Source organism: Coturnix japonica, chromosome 3 (assembly GCF_054131305.1).
Source record: "Coturnix japonica strain WE chromosome 3, WE-NBRP24, whole genome shotgun sequence".
Lineage (NCBI taxonomy): Eukaryota > Metazoa > Chordata > Aves > Galliformes > Phasianidae > Coturnix > Coturnix japonica.
The window spans coordinates 5,810,207-5,836,036 of record NC_140665.1 but is presented as its reverse complement, the minus strand read 5'-3'; the positions used below and the strand labels follow the sequence as shown (position 1 = coordinate 5,836,036).

The 25,830-nt window shown below is 41.0% G+C and overlaps 1 protein-coding gene and 1 non-coding gene across 8 annotated transcripts in view; both read left to right on the top strand.

Moving 5' to 3' along the window:
* MACROD2 (mono-ADP ribosylhydrolase 2) overlaps positions 1–25,830 on the top strand; it is a 789,463-nt gene that overhangs the window by 338,416 nt on the left and 425,217 nt on the right. The gene's annotated exons all lie outside the window — the stretch shown is intronic.
* LOC116653278 (U2 spliceosomal RNA) lies at positions 24,137–24,328 on the top strand. The gene has a single exon (XR_004306848.2). It is a non-coding gene; the product is annotated as a U2 spliceosomal RNA (small nuclear RNA).

The following is a 25,830-nucleotide window of genomic DNA, read 5'->3' as shown; positions in this document are numbered from 1 at the left end:
ACAGAAGGATCAGGCAGTTTATGTATTCAGTTAATCTATTTTCACTTCAGGGTAATGACTTGCAGCTGTAGCCCACTTCATTGGCAGATCAGAAGCTACACTGTAGTATCTGTCTGACCTACACCATTTGTCTTGGAAGGCTAATTGTTTAGCATACTGAATCGTTTATACTCCCAGCCTACTTCAGAAAGTTAACAGAAGCCAGCAGCACCGCCCTGGGGCAGCCCCATGCTTGCTGGTGCCCTGGGGTGTAGGTAGAGGGGCCAGCAGTGTGGGATGGGTTCCCTGAACCCAAATTGGTGGCCAGATGGATGGTCTGGACTGTTCTGTGGGACAGCTTTGTGGGGTGAGTTATCCTGATGTGTCGTTATCACAGAATTGTTTGATTTGGAAGTGGCTCCTGAATGCCATCTGGTCCAACCCCCTGCAATGCACAGGGATATCGAGAGCTCCATCAGTGCTCACAGCCCCATCCAGCTTGATCTTGGCTGTCTACAGGAATGTGGCACCACCACCTCCCTGGGCAACCTGTGCCACTGCCTCACCACTATTATCATAGCAAGCTATTTCCTTATATCCCATCTAGATCTTTCCTCTTTTAATTAGAAGCGATTTCCCCTTGTCCTATCACGCAGACCCTGCTTCAGGTACTGGAAGGCTGCTCTCAGTTCTCCTAGAGCCTTCCCTTCTCCAGGCTGCACAGTCCCAGCTCTTTCAACCCCAGCTCAATCCAGCATTAGGAGATAACCCAGCTTCTAAAAACTGCTCTTCTAGTCTTTAGTCATTTGTTTATTTTAAAGCATCCCTGTCAAGCTGTGTTACTGTGTTTAATGAAGAGCAGCTTCCTTTACCACTGTCTAATATTTACATATGTCAAAGGCCATGCCTGACTCAGGATTTCAGGGAAACAGCAGGGCTCCCTGTGGTACACAGCACCCATCGCAGTTAAGCTGTGATGTGGGAACTTTGTTCTGTAAGTCTCAGAAGACTGCAGGTGTCCTGATGTTTTGCTAAGAGGAATTTCACTGGAGATTCCTCAGATGACTTGAGAATGGGATGATTCTTCATTTCAGAGAGGAAGGATGTTGGCACATCCTCAGATGTTGCTCTCAAAGCGTGATGGGAGCTCACACAATCTGGCTTAGAGTGGTTGTATAGCATCTTCATCAGTAGAAAAGTTGGCACCAGGCTATTTAGGCTATTCTGAAAAGTTACATTTTGGACTGCATCAGTTTCCATCCACAAGGAATTAGATGTTTTCCATCCACAAGGAATTACAGCCCAGAAATACTCAGAGGGCTCTCCTCTGATCACTTCAGATTCTGATCATCTCACTTGGAGTTCAGCATTTAATGCAAACTTCAGCAATTAAAGCCTTCCCCACAGCACTGTCCCGCAGGGTGTCATGCTGCAGCGCTGTTTACATAATCACCTCGCTTTGCTGGATGGCAAGTGTTTCATTAGGAACTGTTAGGAATTTATTATAACGCAGTGTAAGCTAATGAGGTCTCGTTTCCAGTCAGGACAGATTTGCCTTACTGGTCGATATGGTTAAGTAGGTAAGGCCCCAGCTTAGACAGGAGTGGGGAGGCTTTTGCAAGAGTTTTGATTTAGGGTTTAATCTAAAGTTTGGCATTGCTAACAAAGGTGAAGTATAATTACTGGCCAAACAGCATTGAAATGGCACCTGAATGAAGCGCTAAGCACATGCTTAATTGTTTCTGTAAAGTTAACCTGTGCTTTTGGTATTACTCAATGGGAAAATGCTTTGACTCCCTGAGAGAACCACAGGAATTTTTAGCTTTCCTTTCCCCACTGAGTCTCTTTGCCTCCCTTACCAAACTCTCTTTGTGTAAAGCCACTTTACTGGATTTATTGCATCTCGCTAGGAATGAGATGCAGATTTGTAGGAAATTGAGAATGCTTTGGCAAATGGGCAACTTCATGTTTTTGCCTCTCATAAACTGTTCATTCTTTCTTCCTTTCATTCTTGGGGCCTTTCCCCTCTTGTCATTTTGTTCATTTCCTACTGTCTTCTATGAATTTGCTTCCTTGATTGTGGATGTTGCAAAGACATAAAGGAGTAAGCAGTGAATGTGCACCATGTTCAGCCCATTCTGTGGTCTGTGCACGTAAACCTGGCTGTTCAGCTCACCTGCTAAAGGATTCCAGCATGCAGAAGTCGTTTGACATATGAAAAGGCTTTGGGAGAGGCATTGGCTACAGTGAGTTCCCATCCACAGCCCTTGCATGTGGAAGGCTCACACAGCCCTTCTGCAGAGAGAAATACACTTGGCGAATGCGCTGCTCCCTGCAGCAGACTCAGCATGCAGAGGGCTGGCAGGGCTGAGCTACAGAGAAACCCAAGTGTGATATGAAGGCCAACGCATTCATCAGCTGAGCCGGAGTCTGGCACCAATTGATGGGCTTTTGTTTGAAAAAGAAAAGAAAAAAAATCAGAAAAGCCAACCCCCAAAGCCTTATCACTCTCTGCCTGCATTTTGTTAGCTTGCTTTTATAAATCATATCAGAAATCATTGGCACTAAACTTCCTTTTAGATGAAAGTTTGCAGGAGCTTTACAAGATGTGTGCAGATATTAACATCAGTGACAGATGTTTAAGCTTTAGCTAAATAAGGCATTCTTTAGCCAGATGAGATAGTTTGTTGTTATGCTGAAATATTGATTTAGAATTAGAAATACCTAATCCCTACCTCAGGCTCCCACTGCTGGATTCCAGATGTGGGAGATCCTGTGTTAAAACCGTGCCCCTTTTCCAGGCTTCTGACTTGCATTTTCTTTTCAGTTTTATTCTCCCATATCCTTCTCTGAGATTTAGTGTATGAATTCATAAATGAGATTATCAGCAGTAAACGCTGCCTTGTCCCAGGACCCTCATTTTGATATGACTGTGTTTATACACAAAGTTAATAGTTCAGTTTGCAATTTTAATTCTTTTTTTCTTTGTCCCATACATTTGAACTCACAGGGACATTTACTGCTTCTGTTGCAGTACTGCTCTCAAAAGTCAATTAAAAAGTGCAGGATAGGCTGATGAATGAAAGCATCAAAAGCATTAGGAAGTATATTTTAAAGCGACTTCCCAGGGGAGAGTGCCCCCAAACCTATGGGTGAATTGTTCATTGTACGTGTTTGACTTGCAGACGGTAAGAAAATTACATCGATAATTCCAAATTATTATCAGTAATGCTTATAAATATTTAATAATCAATGTACCGCAGTGTATAAATCTATTTCCCAGAAGGTTTTTTATTTTCCCAAAACAGTGGAAGTGTTTTGCCTGTTCCAGCATAACTGAAGGCTCCTTTTGGTGCTGTTCTAGGGACTGGCTAGAAGGTAGTCAGACAAGTGCTGTCTCCACTCCAGCAGCCTTGTGCATGTGTGTATATGTGTGTGCACAATTAAAGCAACGGGATCCAGCACGGTTTAGATTTACTTATAGCTCATTCTGTAGCGCACTGAACAGACCAAACATACATGATTTACAGCACTAGATAACTGCTTCTCCCTTTGTTCCTTCCCAGTTCGTTCAGGTTATAAAAACCAAACCACAAAACAACACAAACCAAACCCAAACAGGTACAAAGTATTCATTTGAGTTTCTTCCTGCACTACGGATGGCTTTAAAAGGATTTTATAAATTTACGGCTGCTATCATCTCAAGTTCTGCTCTTTCATAGCATTACAATAGGTTGGCAGCCAAGTTGTGCGTTTCTGTGCTGTAGTTGAGCTGTTTGGAATATTACTTTGAGAATTGGAAGGGCTCCGGGGTGTTAAAACTGATTATGAGATTTTTCTTTGCTTGACAAGATGAGCAGGTCCATGTGAAGTATAAGGCAGTTATGTGGATTGACGGCAGACAGGTTTCAATCACAGAATCATGTTGTGCTTTGCTCATTTTTGAGGTGGGATGCCAGCAAAATTGAGTTTCAAGAGGATAATTACAGTCCAATCAAATCCTCTGGTTAGGTTTCATGACTTTTTTTTATTCTTAAAGAGATTCCTCTGAGTGAATTACTGCATTCTGAGTGTTCTTCAGAAACTTCACTTATAATTTGCCTGCCTGAAAATCAGAAGAACAGGTAGCAACCGGAGTGAAAACTGTCCAAAAATCTTCATTTTATAAGTTTAATAACATCAAGGACCCCGTTCTTATCAGTGAATTTTCCATCTGCTTTTGAATATGACTTCTGCATGGGTTTGACCCCAGCTCGGTGTGCTGATGGTCACCTCTGCCAGGTAGGAGTCTGCTGAAGTGATCCTGGGATATAATTGCCCTCCCCAGAGATAACCTCTCTTAGTTAAGTACCTGACCCTCTTAAAAAATCAGAAGTTAGCTCTATGAATGGGTGCTGTTTAGAGTGGTAAAATAATTCCTTTGGCTAAGCAGGATAAGCCAAGCTCTTTTAGGAACTATAGCCACACATTTCCCAACAATAAGACAACATTCACATCTCCCCTTGTATTGTTATACTGTTTATTGGTCTCTGACCGCAAAGGTTGGGTAAGGGCTACAGCTTTTCTTAATCCTCTTGCTTGAGAACTGTTTGCTGCAGACCCTGGTTTTCATTTGTATGCTGGAGTCTGAGTTTAGGCTCCTTTTGCTGGAGCTGTCTCCTTGCCAGCTACTTTGCACTTCCAAGTTGAGTCAACTCAAACTCTCAAACCGATTCAGTGGGAATGAGACTGGGCCCTGGATAAGCTCCAGAGTCCAATTCTTTGCATTGTGTCTTTGTCTTTTCCAAACCTCCTGAGAAGACTTTCTGGCATGATGGGAGCACTCCAGGTAACACCCCGTGTCCTCCCTGGCTTTTGGATGGATGGATAGATGCCAGATGGCATCCACTGCATCCCCACTAGCTGGGATCCCCTTCTGCTCTTTGTGGTGGGTGTTATGCCCACCCTATTTTGCAGTGTCATGCATTACTAAGAATTACTTCACACAGGGCCAGTCCTGAGTGAAGGTGCTCCTCACCCTTGCAAGGTGGTAAGTGACATTTTCATTTTGATACTTGTATGGGAGATCACAGTGTGAACCACTGATTAATCAGCTGAGGCAAGTGTGGGGTCAGCTGTGGGAGCACAGGTGAAAGTTATGTAGCTGTGCTCCCTGGAGGGGTGGAGTTCGACTCCACCTCCTCTGAGACCTCATTTAAGGGTTGACCCTCACTGAGGCAGCATCTCTTGGAGATTGCTTGCCAGGGAGGATCACCTCAGTTCTGGTGAGTTCCCTTTTCCTTATACCTTCTGTATTTCCATCATTTTCCTTGTAATTGCCATTCTTGTTAGTACTGGTATAGTTACTGCCAATACAATACTGTAATACATAGGTCTGTTGTGTAATAAATTCCTGTTACTTTCTCTGTCAATCAAAGTCTCCTTTTTTGTGTGCATTATTCTCTACTTTTTCCACTGCTTCTTGGATTATACAGCATTTGAGTTGTAGCAAGATGAGTTTTACCTTGGAAATGCAGCTTTTGTGATTCAGCAGTGCCCTGATAATGCAAGTGATGGTTCTAATGCTGAAGCTTATGTTTAGTCTGGATAGAAAACTCCCAAGGTGTCTTTGAAGAAATCCCCACTAAATTCCCTGAAAAAAGGTTTTGTTGCTCAGAATGTCATCTTTGTTTCTTTTATACAGCCAGAAACACCATTACCCTGCAGGTGTCACTGAGCCATCTGAGCATTCACCACCTAACCTGAGAAGAAAGTCAGGGCTTATGAAACCAGACTAAATAAGCAACAAGAAAGAGCTGTTCTTGCTCTGTTATGCATGTCCTCTGTTTGGAGTTTTCATCTTGCTGCCACTGAAAGCATTGCTGGTGTCTGGCTGATGGTCCAGCCTCAGTCCTTTGTAGGAGGCTGGTTTAGGCCACTATGACAGCAAGAAAATACTAGATAAATACTAGATTTTCCAGTCACCTGTCCCAAACCAGTGGGATGGGAGCCTGACCTCCTGCTTGTTTGCAGGACGTGGAAACTTTTGCTATCTGTGTATGACTGTGGGATCAGGAATGTGAGATTAGTGGAAAAACTAATGAAGCTTTTCAATTCTTGTTGACATAAGCTGGTTGACAGTAACCCTGGGACAGAATGTAGTTGAGGTGTACCAGTCCAGGTGCAGTATAAGCAATTCTGATGTTTTTCTTCCAAATTCATTGTTTGGCAGTGTGTAATTTTTTAATATAAAGCAGTTGTTTTCATTTTTAATGTTAGTTACAGGAAAATTTATGGTGTATTTGTACTTCTCCGCAAATATTCGAGTGCTCTTCTGGAAGGAGGTATGCAATAAATAACATCACTTCATACGCAGAGTGAGCATTAAATCATTTAATAGTATAATAAGAAAGCCCTGAACTGAAATCCTTGTGGGCTTACTGAAGTTTCTTTTTTTATTACATTTTCCAGTACTGTGTTCTTTAAAGGAGGACTTTCCCTCATTCTGGTATATAACCAGGCTTAAGAATAAAATACAGCAAAACATTCACTGTAACTACAAAACAGAGATATATGGAATAGAGAAAATAGGTCTATATTACATCACTATGCTGTAATTTGAAATATTTCCATGCCTTTTATGAATATGTTCAAGTCAGAGCGGCTGACAGTATTAGCAGTGCTTGTGATAGCTCAAGTTTGCAGATACCCAAATTGGGATATAGATTCTTCATTTTCAGTGCATTGTTGTGAATTATTTTGAACTCTGTTTCTCAGAAAATGGGTTGTTGGTTTTGTTTTCTCAGCGCTGCTGCTGCATGAAAAAATATAACATTGCAGTTTTCTCCTCATGTAAGCTTAAAATGCACCTGAAAGCTAGAAGGTCTAAATATGTATATTCAGCAAGGATGGAGTATAGAGCTGGCAGCAGCAGAGCCCTGGAGCTCAGGGAGTGACTTCATTAGAGGCGTCACCAGCAGGTTTTGTCATCTTCTTAGGCCTAATCCCAACACCGTTTGTCATATACAGCCTATGATGCTTGCAGCCCCATTTCAGCTTAGTAACAGTTCGTTGCCTCTGAAAGCTCGCTTCTGAGCCTTCTTCTTTGAGGGATGTACCTGTGCTCTGAGAAGTGACTGTTGGGAATGTAATTGCAGATGTGAAAGTTTTGCATTTCTTTTGTCCCGGTGGCTCACATTAACAGTCAAGCATGCAAATAAAAGGAATTGCTTGGATAAAACCCGGCTGTTTTGCCAAGAGCTTGGGAGTCAGCCTTCATGCTTTCTCACCAGCTAACTATCACCTCCCTCTGTAGGTTCTAACTGAGCACTGAAGGCACGTGGAGGAGATCTAAAGATAGGAGGAGCTATCTTTAACTTGTCAGCCTTCAGGATAAAATTGCACTCATGACTCGATTTTATTTGTTCTGCTCGTTCCTTTGCTCTGTGTATTTTTGAACTTCCCATGAATATCTGTGCACCATAGTAGGGATTTGGGAATAAATACACTGGTGAAATTTTCTTGCGCTTACTGTCGAATTAAAGATGTAGCTTACAAAGCCATAGTGCCTTATGGTATTTAGCAGCTAGTTTAGCTTTACACGTGCACTTTTTCAAGACATTCCACCATGAAGTAGATATCTATGTTTTTAATCTCTGTCTTTTGGTCTGCTCTTTGTGCTGACAATGTGGAGTGCAGTACAGTTCAATTCCTTTGCTCACTGGAAATGTTAAAGCCATTTGCTGTTCAAACTGATCCCTGCTTGGACTGTTTTATTACTGACGCAATCTCGAGGTGAGCATTATAAAGTGAAGTATTATTCTTGATTTCACTGCGAAGCAGGAGGGAGTCAAACTGCAGGCATCCAATGTCAAAATCGCCTTTTCTAAAGGATTTTTTTTTAGTGTGAAGATGAAGTGCATTTAAGGCTGTGTTTGCTGATCTTGAAGCTTGGGATGTAATGAGTGAAGTGAGAGAAGAATATGACCTTGCAAAGAATGAGACGGCTAAAAGCTAAGTGAGCTTTGGGAATAATGGAAATGAGGCACAGTCCAAATGAATGGGACCTTTAAAGGTTGCCTTTCTCTTCACAAAGGTTTTTCATACAATATGAAACCTCTAACAAAACCCTTAAGAAAAGACAGTTATGGAACCATCCATAGGCTTCTGAATCCAAGGTGTTCCAACTGGCTGCAGTTTGACAGGCGTAGAAACCATTTCCCATTTAATCTATTTAACTGGAGTAAAAGAATATTTCCTTGCTCTTGGTATGTAGAATATTTAGTCATTAATTTGGTCTTACACTGTTTTCACTGTTGAGAGTTGAGCATATTGTGGAAAATTAATTATCTTAGAGCATACTATATTTTATGAAGTATTGATTTGCTTTTTCCTATTATAGAAAATTGTACCTTTTTTCCTCTTTAATTGAATTTATTTCTTCAGAGGAGTTAGACTGTAAAATGCTGCATGAAAAGCAAGTATTTTGAAAAGCAGAGTGTATTGAGTCATTTTTTGAAACTAATTTGAAGTATTTTGGGTACCCTGCTTTCACAGCCACCACTCATAGCATACTGGTCCCAATAGGAATTATACTGTGCATTTGCAGCTGTTTCTGAATTAGCAGTAATTGTCTGTGGACTGGAAATGAACTGATGAAGGTGTTGTGGAGATGAGTGCCTGCCCTACAAAAAGATAATCCAAAATCCATGCGGTGATGGTAGCATAGACCTTCCAAGAGGATGTCCTTCACAACTAAGGCAGCACTGAGCTGTCTGTGGATGTTTCCTTGAGACATAAAGAAATGCTGCCGAGAACTGTCATTTGATTGAAGGAATACGGCACAAAGACTAGAATATTGTCAAATAGTGGCATTTGCTATTTGTTTTTTTCAGAAAGGGCGTTTTACTAACAATTTTAATTACTAATGAATAATATTAAGGACTTGAGCTCCTGCTTCTAACGTATGTAATGGACATATTTCTTACGCTTAGGGTTTTTTTTTTTTGGTTTTGGTTTTTTTTTTGTGTACTAGTGCAGCTCTTTTTTGCTTTCCATGCAGTCTTATCCCTGATTTTTAGTGTATTCAATGCTTAATCCTTTGTATCCTGGCTTGAGATAATTGATTCTTTCATCTTTTATTCTAGAGTTAACATGCTTGTAAAAGGGAAAGAGAGTTGAGGTAGGAAGGAGATTGTTCTTTGTTACTATTGTTTTCCCTTCCTCTTCCCCTTTCCCTTTCCTACCTTTTCCCTTCTCCTCCTCTGAGCTGGTGTTATCCCTTTCTCCTTTTCTCTCAGGTTTCACTGTGGTTTTCTTTAGCTGACATGTGAATGCTCATCGTTTCAAAACAGCCCACAGTTGCAATTAGCCATTTGTCAAGGTGTGCAGGAACCGACCAGCCTCCTCACTGCAGCTAAGTCCTTTCTTTGCTCTGCTGACACACCACAGTATTATCCTCTTAGCTCCGTGAATGAGAAGTCCCACAGCAATAGAAGCCTGTCTGGTTAATATATAAGAAAACCTATTGTGCACATTCACCCTTTTTTTCCCTCTCTCAGTGCAGAGTTGTTTTTCCCTTTCATCTTGGTGTTTCTGAAGACAGTAACAAAGCTTTGTCCACCAGCAGTTATAAATTTCTGGTGTGCCACACCCCCAATTCACTGCTATTATGCTTGGGCTTGTACAGCGGGAACCCCAGGAGGCATTTTCAAGTATCTTCTCCATCCAGCTCGAGCAGTTCTCATCACTCCAGAAATGTCTTTCTTTAGCTTATAGGACAGAAGAATGAGCTCCCTTCAGAGCTTAATATACCTTTGCTTCACACAGAAGCTGAAAGGGCGCTGAGGTAATGTAATGAGAGCACAGGCAATCTGAGTTGGAAGTAAAACATATTTTCTCTGTTACGTGCTCACCCTTTTCTGCCCTGGGGCCTAAAAACTGAAATCTATGCTTTAATTTAGCGTTCTCCGCCTGTACACTGAAACACTGCTAATGATTCCAGAGAGTTAATAAGAGGGTAGCAAAAATCATATGTCAGGAATGTCTGAAACCATAAAAATTCTAGAGGCAAGACAATTTGACTCAAGTCAATGGATTTTGAAAATATAATTTTCTGTCTACTGGAGGCCAAGGAAGAGAACATATTGAGTTCATTTGTATCATAGTATTTTTTACAAACTCCTTATTAAACCAAATTTGAAGCAAAGGTTCATTTACCAAGTTAGTGTGCTATTACTTTTTCCAAAGAATGGCTAAACAGAGTAGCCGTCAAGATTAGGAATCCTTTAAAAAACCAGAACACTTGTAAATGGACACACTGGTGGTTGTTGGTTTTTTTTTCTCTTTTTTCTTTTATTCTTTTGTAAAAGCAGTACTCTCAGGAAAAAAAACAAACAAACAGTATTTGTGATTCACCAGCTCAGTTATTATGAATGTGCAATGCGTGTCAGTTCTTCTTTTCCCCCTTTTTTTTTTCAATGCCTGAGCCTCTTGTGGGCAAGCCTGTAGTGCGTCATGAGTGCAGGGATGTGTTCCAAGGAGATTAATACTCATTTCCAGAAAGATGGCAATTTCTCATGATTTGTGATTTGTAGACATGGCTATTTACGCTGTCTAAAAATGCTGAACCGCGCATCAATTATTTAACCTGTCTAAATTTTTGTTAATAATGTGCAGAAGTTCATTTATTCAGGAAGATAGTTGCTGTTCATGACACTTCAGCATCTGTTTCTGAATGATATCTTCAGCTCAGTAGTGAAACTTAAATCTACTTTGGAGCTGGAAGCTAATGCAGGTACTGATGGAGCATGATGCAATTTTAAGCTTTCTGTTTGCATTTAAAATAATATTAAAACAAAATTGATACACGCTAGTTTCTTTCCCAGAAAAGTTCAACTTAAACTAATTCTTAGTGATCCAAATGCTTTGAAAACTGGTTCATAAAACCCTCAGGAACACAAAGCCAGTTTACTTGAGCATTACTGTCATGGTTAAAAGCATGCTTTCCTGGCAGCAACCTGACTGGTTGGCTTGTTTTTCCTTGGTATTGCTTTTATGTAGCTTGCTAAATGAGATGGAAAAATACATTACTGCAATATATATATTTTTGGTGAGATGCATTTGGGCAAGGTGTCCTTGTGCTGGTTGTCACACCTAGCCCCAGCCTTCCTCCAGTTAGGATGAGATCCTTTTCAGAGGAAGCAATGCCTCCATTTCTCTGAATTGGAAGAAAGGAAGCTAATGAAAAGCCAGTAGGTTGGGCAAGAGATACTTGAGGAAGGGAGCAACACCCAGGCCCCTCTCCTGCGTTGTCTGGCAGGTAGCCTTTATTGCTGTATTGGTCTGTGGAGGGTTTGTTGCAGAGCAAAGCTACAGAGGCAGCATGCAGGGTCAGGGGGATGCTCTGGTCACCAGCTTATGGATGACTATCTGTGTTAATCTGTGGCCAGCATTTACAGAAGGGTGATGTGATGTAAACAGAGTCAGCCATGCTAGAGCGCATCATCAGGGCGAGTGAGAAGTGTGCCAGTGCTACCCCATTACCTTCATTATTTTTAGTGGTTGAGGCTGACAGGAGATTTGTATAAGAAGATTTTTCACAATTCTAATGAGAATGTGAGTCCTTTGTCAGTGTGCAACAAAATCCTGCATCATTCATAGAATTTAAGACGGTGTTAATGTTATCCAAGATTATTTACAGCATGCAACGGTTAAATGTATCTTCAGAGTGTAATTGATGCATTTGTGGGCTCGGTTGTGGTTTTGCCAATTAAACTGGTGACTATAACCAAAGGCCATTAGCCTTGTTACATGCGTGTGATCAAGCTGGGTACAGTCCCCAGAAAGGTAATTATTTGGCAACGCAGCATAATGGTAGACTTCAAAATGCTGTCATCATGGGCTAGGAATAGCTTTGAGCAAGGGAATTTTCCCTCAGTTTAATTTATGGTCAATTAACATGCTTTTAATCACCCATTCTGGTACTGAGCAATAAAAGCAGCCGAGTTTGTATTGAGGGAAGTGCCCCCAGCCCCTCAGCAGATGGTACAGCCACACTGGTGCCTTGTCCGCCATGTTGGGCCTCCCCTTCCACTCAGCCCAGGCCTGCTGCTGGCACCGCACCCTCACATAGCATTTAGTCCTTAGCACATACCTCACTTCTTTGGAATATCTTTCACTGGCCTTTTCTGTGCTTTTTGAGCATATGGGGACTGCTGGAATAATATATTAATAAAGGAACAGAATTTTCCTCCTGGCTCAGTAGTAGGCTTCAATTTCTAGGGTTCCTAAACTTGTATAAAATTTATCTTATCTATGTCTCATGATCCGGTGACTATTTAGTAATGACGGTCACCCACACAGTGAGCTGGGACAACATGCTGTTTGGTAATGAGAGTTCCTGGAGTTCTGTGAAGGCATCTATTCATCATCTTAGTGCCAATTAAAAAGGCCATTAGAAATACTGTCCGTAGCCTTCAGTCCTGTGTAGGGTATTTCTTCTCACAGAGGTGCATGGATAGCGTGCTTGGACTTGCAGGCTTCCTTCTCCAGGATGCCATGACTTGGCAGAGTGATCAGCATACAATCTGTCTTACGTTGTACCATGGTTAGATCCCAAATTTATGCCTATCTATTCGATAGACCAGGTTTGTCTGTAGTGGGACATAGTTCTTTCTATGGCACAGTTATACTCAAGCTCTCGTTGGAGTTGACCTGCTGTGTTAATGGAGTGTGATTTTTAAGGTTAACGTTCACAAATTCCTTTCAGAACAGGGACTTTTCTGTCTCAGTTCCTGGTGGGGAACAGTATTAATGTGGGTCTCCAAGTGAACTTTTTATGTAAATAACTGAGGGCGGGGGAGGTAACACTATTTGTAACTTCATTTTGAATTATTTTTGCCAATTGCTTGTAATGTCACCATATTTTACCAGTTTGAGCTGAGACATACCTAATACCCATTGTGTGCCCTCCTGCACTTATTTTTTTTCCCCCAGAAAAGTTCACTTGAAAACAGACCATTTATGAGACCAAGTACAGAGTTATGCTGTTTGTCTGTGTGGAAAAACCTCCCTAAAGTTTCTTTTTTTCTTACCATGAAGCAGAGCTCCAGTGCTTTGAGCGAGGATTTGAAAATTCCTAAGGGGTAGCTTTTTTTTTCTTTTTTTTTTTTTCCCTTGTAAAACATCTGCTTAAGGTTTTCAAAGGTACGTGGCACTGTAAACCAGTGTTGTCTCACACTCATCAGAGGCATTAAAGTTTTAGAGCTGTGTGCTGCAAGAAAAACGGAGCTGGATCAAAAGGGTGCAGCTCCCAAATCAAGAACCTGGAACTGAGTATAGGTTTTTTCTCTGCTGTTGGCAAATACTTTATGAAACACAGTATCAGAACACATGCATGCCATCCCATTGTCACAGAGAACAGTTTTGCTACCCTTGCCTTTCAGCTGCTTAGGTACCAGATTTTTCATAAGTAGATCTTCTGGAATTGTTGCTATGCTTGTTGGCATCACTGTGCTGCTCCACTGTGGGATTTCAGTTCAGCTTTCCAGGTTATATTAAAAATAATAACCCCAGCAGCCAGTATACATAAAAATAATAATCCCAGCAAAAGAACTTTAGTCTTTTTTCCCAGCTCTCAAAACCCAGAGATGACATACAGAATGTATGCATCAAATGAAGGTCAGAGTTAAGCTCATTTGTGCATTTCCGCTCTTTGTATATGAACATTATAATTCAGTTTTCTGATAGGATGTGTCTGATAGGATATACCTGATATGATTGTGGAGCCCCAGAGATTTTGTTTGCAGAAGGTGACACAGCTCTGCCTTTTGCCAGTAAGGAGCTTCCTGCTTGGTTTTGTTGCTGGACTTGGAGGTGCTCTGTGGGAGGAGGGAGAAGCCTGTTATTATCTCAAAGTATGACAACATGGCTTCCATCCTTGTGTCAAGCATGCCTTTGTCCCTGTTCCCAATTTTAAAATGAACAGAGGACTGAACATCTTGCAGTTGTTAGAGCTGCCATTGAAACTGGGAGCAATGCACTGAAACCCACACCATACTGGAAAGTGCCAAACAGCCTTAAAGGGGGAACCCACCAACATAGCACATGCACGGGCAAGGATTTTAGAGGCAGCTGATCTTCGATTTGCTGTGCCCCCATGCCCTAGCTTTAGAGTGTGGAAGGGAAAGTGTCTTTGTCAGATGGGAGTGGGAGTGTTTGCAAAGAGCAAGTATTTTTTTTTCCTTCTTCTTTTCTTCAAGTGATCACATGGCAGCATGCTGTGAAAACTGGGATGATACTGAGAGTTTTGCATGCAGAGCAAAATCTAGAGCATGTTACAAGGCAGCCAATAATGACAATAAAGCCAATTACTTACTGGCTTCCTTTCAGTCAGCGGGAGCCTGTATTTGTCATTTATGTTGGGGCAGAGGGAAGATGCAGCTTGTGAACAAATGTTGGGAGGGTTTAAATGGATAACATTTTACATGACAGTTGTTATAATGATAAAAGAACATAAGGCTTGTATCTGCTAAAAGCAAATTTAAAAATGAAGCCCCTTTCCTGCCCTTCAACTTAAAATCTTATGATTATCTTAAATCCCAAAATGCGGCTTCGTTGTTCATTTCCTTTTACCAGAATGCAAAATAACAAGAACTTGAGGTTTTAGCGTATTTGAAAAAAGTAATCCCTTTTCATTTATACTTCTGGTAGTGTTTTAATTAAAAGCATTAGAAGAACCATCATGTGTGACACAGTTTAAAACACAGGTCTAGTGTGCTGGGGAGGGGATTATGTGCAGAATTTGTTCAGTTGCAGTGAAGAAGACTGGATTTTGTTATTTCCTTGTTTATCACCTGCTACTCAATTGAGTATCTTTACATGGCAAAGGGAGAGAATTCTTTTGTGCATTTCTTCCCTCAATTTTCCCACCTTTACCCAAGTGGGACCTCATAGCATGCTTCAGCCCCTATTTGTTTAGGCCTTTTTCAAGAAAGGATGTCCAAGTTTCATGCTGTGGAGCAGTGCAGTGCCGTGGAAGTCATGTGATTTTATCAGGCTTCCAGGCTCACATGGTGCTGCTGGAGAGGCGAGATGCTCCCCCTTTCTGCAGGCTTTGTGAGATGAAGAGGGTACAGAAAGCTCTGAGAGCTCGCTGTAATCTGGGTGGTGGAGGTTTTATGCCATCATTTTTCCTTCCTCGCTTTTCTTGAACAATTTGTATTATGCCACTACCCTGTTAAGCCATATCTGAAGTATAGCATGGAGGTGATGTTGAGTAATATAGAGTAACGGAAGGAAGTTGCACTGATTGCTGTCTAGAGTGAATGGTTTGGGATTTTAATCTCAAATGCTTTGAAGTGGACAAAGGTGGTAGAACTGGGAATGTTATGCCAGTCGTTGTAATGTAGCACTTTGTATAAATTTTAAGAGGAGGAAAATTTATGATTTTCAGGAGACATTTTGAAGGTTGAAAGGCATTTCCGCCCACTCTTTAGCCTGTGTGTAAGGACTGTCACCACTTCAGCAGCTGCCAACACAGCTGACCTGGGTTGAAATTGAAAGATCTTTGATTGACATTTAAACAAAACGTTAATTTATTTACATATGGTGTAGTCCTGGAGGACTTCTTTAGATCACCGGGGGCCTTGTAAAGCTGATGCCTTTGATCACTGCATGGAATTTGTGCTATTTTTGTGTTTTTCCTTACACTAACGTCTTCCTTCAGGAGATGTGGTTTACTTGTAAGTTGTCTCTAAGGAGGTGTGTTTACTTTCATGCTTATTATTTTTTTATTTTTAAAGGACAAATTCAAGCAGGTGTCTAAATTTTGCCAAAGTTACTGGCACATAAGATCATAAAAGCACATAGATTCACATAATTTGGTGATGCAGGGTTCCTGTTTGAGAGATGTGTCCCTGAAACAATAACTCAAGCTGGCTTCTTTGTTCAGACGAGAGAAAAAATAGCACTTTCATTATTTTGGACAAGTAGTAAGTAATATCAGTGCACTACTTTACTTTTCTTTGCTGGGTTGTTGGCTGGCAGTGGGCTGATTGACCACCAGGTCTGGGAAAAGTCTGTTCAGTTGCCCCCTTCTTTCCCCCTTTTTTTCTTCTTTCTTTTTTTTCTTTAAGTCTTGAGGTTCTCACCTAATTACAAGGTGTGTAGAGTGCCTGTGGCCTAATTCCTTTCAGCCAAACAAGTAACATTCATTCAGGAATCTGGGTGTTCCTCAGCAAACTCTCCCCAGCTAAGTATAGTTAGCAATTATACAATAAATCTAAATGCATATTGCTATGGGCATAAGAAAGGAAGCACAAAACAAATGCATGCTTCCCATATGGACTTTGAAAAAGCACTGATGTAGCACACACACACAAAAAAAAATAGGCACAAGTGCTTCATCATAAAAGGGGAGTGAACAAAATATGGTAATTTCTGATTTCACAAAAGTATTTGTTTTGAAATTATTTGAGAGTTTATTAGAGTCCATGAGGAAAAATCTGCGCCTATTAATGTATGTTGTTAATGAGTGCCTCCTGCTCATGTAGGATTTTTGTGTATAAAAACAGTTAATAAACTTGTGTGTGATCCTTTTTAAGTGCCAGCAACGGTATTTTCTTAACTGTAGGCATCCCATGGAGGTGCAATACCAGCACTGCAGCAGGAAGCCCTAGGTAAAATTTGGAGTATGGTGCCTCAGCTGACCTTAATATTATGTAACTATGAACACCATAATGTAAATTTGTTTGGATGGTACGTGTTGCTACATCTGGAAAGATTTAAAATGGTGTGGTATGAGCTACCATTGCCACGGTGCATAGGTGTGTCCTGCTGCACCAAGTGATCCAAGAACAAAATATGTAGTGCATGCTTTTTCCAAGTCCCCACCACTACGTGATCTTGCTCTCTCCACTGAAGAATGAGGCACAGAGGCAGCCATGCATACCCTTTGTCGCAGGCATCTCAGAAGATGAAGCTGGGTACTGTCACATTTGATTTCGTGGCCATTGTAATCTCTCAGTTGTCAGCAGTTTGGCACCCACCAAGAGCAGCCTGCACAGCACTTTGGGTCACTGACTGAATGGACCCTCTTGACTTTGGGGAAATGAATGAAAATGCAATGAAAAGGAAGCTTTCCCTGGGAAAGCAGAAGAAAACGGCTGCATAGTGGAATAGCAGGTTGCAATAGAGCTTAGTGAGGATGCTTTAGGAAAAGGGGAGCACACCATGCTCTGTTCCCTTCTTCCCTTCCAGAACTGCACCTTGTGTATAGGACAGGGTAGGCAGGAGACTCTTAGTGTGTTTTAAAAACGAGTATTTGGGAGAGCAAACAGCTGTGTCACTATTTATTCCCTTTATTTCCTTGGTGAAACCAAAGGAGGCCTCTGATGCTTCACACTCAATGAATGCTTGTCCCATTATTGTTGCCTGATGGGCTGTCTTTCAGCATGCTGCGCAAAGTGAACAAGTGAAATATTGAAGTAGATGACAAGAAAAGAAGATGACAAAAGGATGGACAAGTTCTGGAGAGTGAGTTAAATGACATGAGCCTCTAAAGATTTGGAAAAAGCTGTCTAAAATTGCTGAGTATGAAGCAGACATTGCCTGGGTCAGCTTTACAGCGTGACAGCTATAAACACGTGACCAATAATTCAACCCGACAAAGTGTTCAAGAATACAGATAATGTGAATGCTGCGTTCTGCCTATGCACCCAGAATGCAGTATGTTGGCCTGGACCTCCCTGACAGTGTGTCTCCCGTCTCTCCCATCCCGTCCTTTAGTGAGCATCCTCCCTGTGAAAGCGCAGCCTTTCTGATCCCATTAGAGAAGAGAGGCTCTGTCTCCGCGGTCCTTTTTGCTGTCTGTGCACTCTGTGAACCGTGCTGTGCGTGGGGGATTTGTTAAGAGTTGCACTGGAACCCAACGTGTCACAGGCAGCCTTGTTACGGATGAAATGCAGCTGACAGAAAGGATTAGGTGCAACCGAGAGAGGGAAACAAAAAGTCATATTTTAAGGGAGATTGTGGTGCAAAATTTAGATTATTTATTGGGCAAGGAGATAGTCGGAGCTTTGTGCTATTAGAGATTCAGTGCCTTAGGAAACTGGCAGTGAATTCAGCCTGGTGCTGCCAAACTGTACTTCAGAATATGAAGAAGGAGAAAAAAAGCAAAACAAACAGAAAAGCCTCTATACCCTGCAGCTGCAGAGAAAATACTCAGAAACTCGCTGTGACCAGAGCTGTGTTCTTGTCTTGAGTCAGCAATCAGCTTGAAGCAATACCTTTGAGAAGAGCGAACTGTGCTGGTCATTTCAATGCATGTGAGCTATGAAGTCTGACGTGTTTCACAGCAGCGAGCTCCTTTCTGTTCCTTTTTGCAAAAGCCTCAGTGTTGTTTAAGCCTCAGTGTGCCATTTAAGAATGTATGTTCTTGTGAGAGAAGAAATGGAATGAAATTTTGTTATAATTATTCATGTTAATTGGAAAAAGAAAAAGGGAGGGGGTGGAGGGAAGTAAGCAAGTTTTGAAATTGTGGAGAAACAGAGAAACAAGGGGTATTTTCTTTGCCCACCGGAAAAAGCTTTAGTCATATCCGGACTCTTGAAAAAATCACAACAAAACCCCCTTCTTCCCACCAACTCCTACATTCTCGGCAGTGCCATATGCCCCAGCTCACAATTATACAGCTTTTAATGCATTCCACTTCTGCTCTGACAGCTCTACAATGTACAACAGTTGCGTAGAGTCAGAAGACAAATCTGTGAAGCACAGAGAATCAAGAATTTGGTGATAGTTTAAAACAAATGCAGAGAACGTGGAAGGAAATAACTTAAGCTGGGTACTAATGGTGTTTTTTTTTTTTTCCATTTCTCTTTGTGTCTATCTAAACCTGCTGTCTCAAATTGACTTAGTGCTCTGAATTTCCCTTTGCGCATCACTTCTCCAGCATTTACATGGAGCAGGCTGCAAAGTACACTGGGATCTGTACCGGGTGCTCATAATCACCCCAAGGAACGTGTTAATCAGTGGAACAATTGTATGGCTATATGGCTTGCATCGTGTTTAAGCATTGGAGCTCAATGTTAGAGATGGGCTGTGATTGCTAATAATTAGTCCTGGGTAAGCTTCACAAGGTTTACTTCAGTCCCCTCACGTCAGATTCATACCTACAGCATATCTGAAGTATCTGAGCCATTTAAGGATCTGGGAGGTAATACTTTGTCATTGTGTAAGGCAGAAGGCCTGCATAGAAAAGGGCAAGGGGACTGTGAAATAATTACTCACTCTGCATTTAATTTGAGTCAATGAAAATGCCAGAATGATTGAAGTGTTTATGCTGAGGATCAAGGAGTGAGATAGGAATGGGGTAATCAAAACCAGGGACATCTTTCTTAAGTTTTTAAATATTTTTAAGGGGGAGATAACGTGGAACTCTGAGAGTACGGCAGGGGAGCATTGGAAAGAAAATCAGGATCAGAGGTCACACCTGTGTGAAGCGATGGCTTGAAAATGACAAGTAAAAATAGAAGAAAATGCTCTGCTTGACGGTGATTAATGGGTTCCTTGACCTGAGGAAGAAGACCAGAGGTGGCTTTGCACTGTGGAGATGGTAATTTGATAGTGGCACTTAACAGGTGAAAAAGCTTGCTGTTACAAATACAGAGAGAAAAAAAAAAAGACTGGTCTTAATTATGTATGGGCACCCATACCCCAGGCCTCCATTGCCCAGGCAGCTCTGCTTTTCAGCTGCACCGTTTGTGATGCTTTCAGTTTGCTAGTTTTCCATACTTTGAATATGATTCTCTTATTCATTTTCTTCCCAGCTGTCCTTGTGTAGATTTTACGTTGTGTTTACCTGTGCTTTGCTTACTCTGAGCACTGATTATTCTGCTCTGCTCAGGTGCCCCTTTCCTCTGGCATCACAGCACTGTTTGACCAGCCCCATAAAGTTGGCAAGCAGATGTGCTGGGCTTATAGAGCTAGTATTGCTGTAGCTGGCTCTGTACGTATGGCTTCCACAACGTGGGAGGTGGGATCAGTCAGATCTTGCTTATACGTCTCTTGTATCCCAGGGGTAGGGAAACATTTGCCAACACCCTACAACTTTGCTTCTCTGCAAGCTGTGAAAGCCTGGATTCTGTCAGCTTTTTGCATACTAAGATGAAAAGCATGTTATGGGCTGCTGGCTGCTTCTGTTCAAACATGAAGCATGGATTTTGAGGTTAGCAGAGGTCTGTTTGCTTAAAAGAGATTCTGATCACGATGAATTATGAAAATGTCAATAAATGCCACACGTTAGAAGGTAATAAAATGACTATTAATATCGAAGGCAGAGCTTCAGGCAAACATTAACAGCAGCCTGAACCACCTACCTGTGTGTACCTTCTTCCTCTGTAGCATGAGCTGGAGGAGCTGAAGCAGCCCTGCACCCAGGAGGGAATTCTCAAAGCCCAAATAGTCAACAGTGCTTCAAAGAACCCACGTTCATAGCTTTGTTACTTTGCATGTGGGTTTCAGTCCTACTTTTCCACACAGGTCCCTTGTGCATGTGTGACGCAAATCCATTTCTCAAACAAAACTATCTAGTACTTCACAATTTAGTATGGTGCAATTGTTTGTGTGTGTTTGGGCACCACGATGCCAGGTTTTATTTTGCTTTGAAATATCGGCAAATTGGAAAGAATAAATAGTCAAATGTCATGTTTAACGTATTTCTCTTTTGCAATATCTTGTAAAAATGCACCAAAGATTTTCTCTAAGGACATAGGTTAAAAATAAATAATCTTTCCTTGCTTCAGGTCAGGGTTTAATTTCTTGCCCACCCAGCCAGGAGTTACCCAGCCCTTGCCATGTTCAGATGTGTGTGCTTATCACAGCACCAGCAGAGAGATTATCAGCCCAAAGGAGCCATTTGGGGAGTGCTGCTATCCACAGGTCTTGCCCTCCCTCTTTGCTGTACTTGAAGTCTGATTAGTGTTTAGACATCACTTTGAGATAATGATAATGTGCCTTTTAATTAGCATCAATATTTCTGATCTTTTGGGGAATAATAATGTGCTTCTTTTTTAGCCCTTGACTGTTGACAGATGGCCACTTATTAAACATCATTAAATTCTGACATCAATCATTTTTTGTGCTTTTTAAAGTATGCTCGTCTTTTAAATCAAATTATATTCACGGGAGGAAGGTTTTTCAGACAGGGTTGTTTAGACTTCGATGCGGTGCTGAAGCAGCATTTAGCAGAGGCCTTGTTTTTTAAGATGCTGGAAGTGTAATTTCAGGGGCATTGCTAACTTGTAATTTCAGCGTACGTGCCTGTATGAATGGGGGCTCTCATGGAAGCAGCCTGAATGCTTTTGAGACAAAGCCGCTACTTAAACATTTAGAAACTTGAACTTCTGAAAAGCCTGCACTCCTCTGCAGAGAACGTTCATTGCGTTTACACAGGAATTCATCTCACGTGTGTTTCTGTGGATGCAGTGAAAAAGTGAAGATGAATTCCTGTAGGTTATTTGCAGCAGTGCTTCACTGACTTGGCGCATTCTTGGCTGGAACCTCTGGTTCGTTATTTGTGAAACTTTGTTTAATGGGCACAATTATAATCTGCATTGTGTCCTTGCTCATCCTAATAGCGGTATTAATTTGCAGGAAGGGACAAAAATTATCTTGCAGAGTTATCAAGTGGTGTTTAGGCTTTCTGAATGCTAATTAATTCAAAGCTCAAATGCTGTACCTGCTGTTTGAAAGGCTAGCAGCTTGTATTCATCACCTGACTGACAGCTGTTCCTTTCTTTTAACTTTAAAGAGAATGGGGGAAGATTAACTCCTTCCATGCTGATGGTTGATTGCCACATTGAAGTAACAGTTGCTTTCTTCAGATGCATATTTTGTCTTCAGCTGATGTCTGGTTTTGACAGCATCTTAGTGAAAGGACTGGTGATAGTGCACTGATAGAGAAACATGTAAAAGTGGCTCCAATACACTGCTGATTTTTTCTGTGATGGGAAGAAATAAAAGCATCTTGCAGGGCTGGTGCCAGAACCAGATCCTCCATATAAGCTGGGAGAGAAAGAATTAAAATGAAAAGTCAATTTTGAACATTTATGGTAAGTGAGAAATCTGAAGAATTTTCTCTTGGATTTGAGTCCTTTTTTAATACTTAATGTCAAGGAAATCATTAATTAGTTATAACTCAATTAAGTTTTCAGTTCCCTAGTTGAAGAAGGAAATACTACAAAACAGTTTTATATTGCGCAGGAGTTATTATCTATGAAACAAAACTGCTGTGCTCTAGGGAGAAACGGTGGTCTTTGGTAGTGAAAAGGGGCTTTGGAGGCATGCAGGTAATTTCCTTTAATCTGAGAAGGAGCATCGTCTGTTGTAAGGCGGGTGTCCCTCTGCAGGTTGGAGAGGATTATGCAGTTTGTTTTAATGATCGATGAAGCAAGGTATAAATACTGGATTACATTCCTTCTTTCCTAGGTAGCTAAATGTATAAGTAAAACCCATCCCTCCATCCCCTCCTTTTACCTCTGATAGAAGTAGTTCAGTTGTGCAATGTGTTCTTTTTGGAAACATGAGACAAATCAACTGCTGTCTCACGTCAGAGGGCTTTGCTTAAGCAGTGGTGCCAAACAGAGTTCCGTGAAGGGTTTCCATTAGTATTAGGGCACATTCCAGTGTTTTCTGTTGTTCTTTGTTTTGCTTTATACATATTTCTGAAGTATAGACGTAGAGTAGATGTGTCATCATTTTTTTCCCCATATCATTTTGAAGACTCTTGTGTCTTTATGGGGAGTTGGGATGGACGTGGCTGATGCCTTTGGGTTTTGAATCCACTCACATCAGTTTTTACGCATTCTGATTCAGTAAATCTCATTAAGCACGTTTAACTTCCACCATTCACTAAAAGTTCTGTTGACTTCAGTAGCAAATTAGGCATATGTTTAAATGTTGCTTGGAGCCTGAGGGAAAGGTGATTAACCTAAAGAACAAAGCTATGCTATTACAATATTTTAACTCATTAAAATCCAGTAGATTTGCTGATACTGACTTACTAAGTGCTCTAAAGTGAAACAATTACCTTGTAGTTAGCTGGCTCTCTTGTGCAGCTTGGAATACCAACATCAGAGTACGAGCTAGGTATTTCTGATGAGGCAATACATTTCCTTTTGCTTTTGACCTACTGTTCTGCTCTTATAAATAATTAGTGATTATAATTCCCATTTGAGAATGCAAACTCATTATCAAAATATAAGGTTTGACACGCTTGTTTACAAAGTGCTCTTGAAAACAGGAATCATTTTTGAAGAAATTGCTGTCTTGTTGCAGGTTGCTCAGACATCTTTTGTTATTACTCATTAACTTCAAAGAACGCTTTTAGCCTCCATGCTCAGGAATGATTTGTTGAAATGTTGAATATAATGTTGAAACACATTTTTATAGTAAGAGCACGCAGCAGCATTAGTAGTACTGTCTTAGTGTTGGTGTTAGTTTATCATAGAGCTCAAGTGAGTAAAAATCACACTGTGGCAAGATAGAGATGTGAGTTTTGAATAAGAAAATGCACTGCAATATGTAGTTCTGTTTTTAGTATGCTGTTTATTAAAAATTCTCTTAACTTTCCAGAATTTAGTGATACCCTTTGTCTCTTCCCTCCCCAAAAGCAGTTCTTGTATTTATTTCTGACTTTCATAAGGCTTCCATGTGTGCCTGAGAGTAGAGATTTGTTGTTCTCTAACCCGTAGGAAGAAATTTCTAGCCCCGTGGTGATTCCAGAGCAAGAAGGTAGCTGTAGTGTTTGGAGAATGTTGTTTTTTCTCTTCTTTTTTAGTTGACAATCAAGAAAATAATCAAACCAGGACAGGAGTGTTGTGGGAGGCTGGACATGGCATTGGAAGCTTTTCCAAGTTGCTGTGCTATAGATGTTACCTACAGCAGTATAAACCAATGCATCGCATGGCTCCTGCAGTTATGCATGTGCAAATTCACAAGCTTATTAAATCTTTGGAGTGAGTTATTTGGGGTCTGTAGTCTGTCTTGAGTTTCTTGAAATAAATCTGAATGATAAAGCTGAGTAATTGTTGCTGCAGCGGTGTTAAAAAGCTTACGATGATTCAGTCTCGGTGTGTTCTGAGTCAGACCCAGGAACCATCGAGTCTGCTAACTTGTGTTTGCTTCTTGACCTTTTGGCAAAGATCAAGTGGAGCATATGTTTTTATCAGTTTAATATCTGTTATGTCCTCAACTTGAGGATGTTATATTAAATGAGTTTGGGGACTGGGAAATGTTCTAGGAGCTTACACCATCCTCTCCATGCGTGAAGCTGGCTATTGCTGTGTTTCTAGAATGCAGTGTAAAAATAAGAAAAAAATTAACAGGTCCCCAAATGACCATAAATGAGTGCGAAGGGAAGAGCAGGAACAGAGCAAGCATAGATTACCCTGCTCTAAAGTTTTCTCTTAATCTCTGCCTGCTTTCAGCTCAGGGGGTTTCCCTTAACCTCACTAAATCCTCTGTTAAAAACAAACAAACAGAAACCTGCTTCTGGCTGCATTTCAGCTTTGTGTTCACCATCTTCTCAGTCCATATTAATAACTATTTTGTCGTGTCCAGCCTTGGAATGTCAGATTATATCTTCCAGACTGGGCATGCCTTTGTACTGAGAGGATGCATGTTCAGTCTCATCCTCATTGAGGCACGAGTTACTCCATCATTACTGCTGTTGGTCTTCACTGAGCACTCTTAGAGGTGCTGTTTTTCTGAGGAAAAAGGAAAAAAAACAATTGGTAATAGCTCCAAAATACCAACATCGTACAATATGGGTTTACGTTGTATTTGGTTATAGACCAATGGAAAGGAGTAAAAATGATAGATACCTTTGAGGAAACAGTGCTGCCACAAGTGTTTATAACTTACTCTAAAGTGTGAGGAAAGCAGTGGAGAGTTGGTGTTAACTCAAACATTTCTGATTGATTAAGTACCAGCTTATGCCATTTTATGCCCTGTTATAAACTGCATGTCCAGAAATGTTCCTGCATGTAGGAATGAGTGGGTGGCTACCACGAGCTGTTTCTGTTTGGCCTGTGACATAGTTACTGCTGAGGTCTATGTAATGCAGCAGGTGATGACAAGCGGGCTTTATAACATCTTTTGAAACAGAATCAAGCTGCTAAATGACAAGTGAAAGTGACAGGGTGAAAATTGGAAGTTGTATTAGAAGTAAAATGAATGCAGCTCAGATGGGGAGTGATGGCAGTCCTTTGTGGGTGACACAGGAATTTGACCCTCTGTGGATTTCTTACTGGGTACATGGAGGTAACCCAGAAAGGAGGTATTCGTGTCCCTGTAAATCAGTTCCCCTAGTTAAGTCTCATTACCTGGCCACCTCCAGTTTTAAATTATTTGACCTGCCATGGTTAATAAATAGACCATACAGTGAAGTTGATTTGGTGTGACATTTATGGTGGTGGGTTGGATATTAAATTAATTGCAACGAAGGACAATAAAATCAATTGTTTCCCTTAAATCCCCACATTTTCTATCCCTTGTGTCTTGAATTGGTTGGTGATACCCTTGCCAATATGTATGGCCTCCGTATTTAAATTAGGACATATTAGGTAAAGCTGATGATTTGGGAGAAAAATCACAATGCTGGTTAATTGTGACTTCTTAATATTGCTATTTGAGGAAAACCATAATATTTTGCTTTTAAAAAATTCTACCTAGAATGAAAAAAGTAATGTCTGCAAGACAGAAACCCACTGCAGCGTAATACCACCTTATTACTATGCATGCTATTTTGCTATTGGTTATTCTCAATACATGGCATCTACTGGCATGGGAGGTTTTGTTTGTCATGGGAAC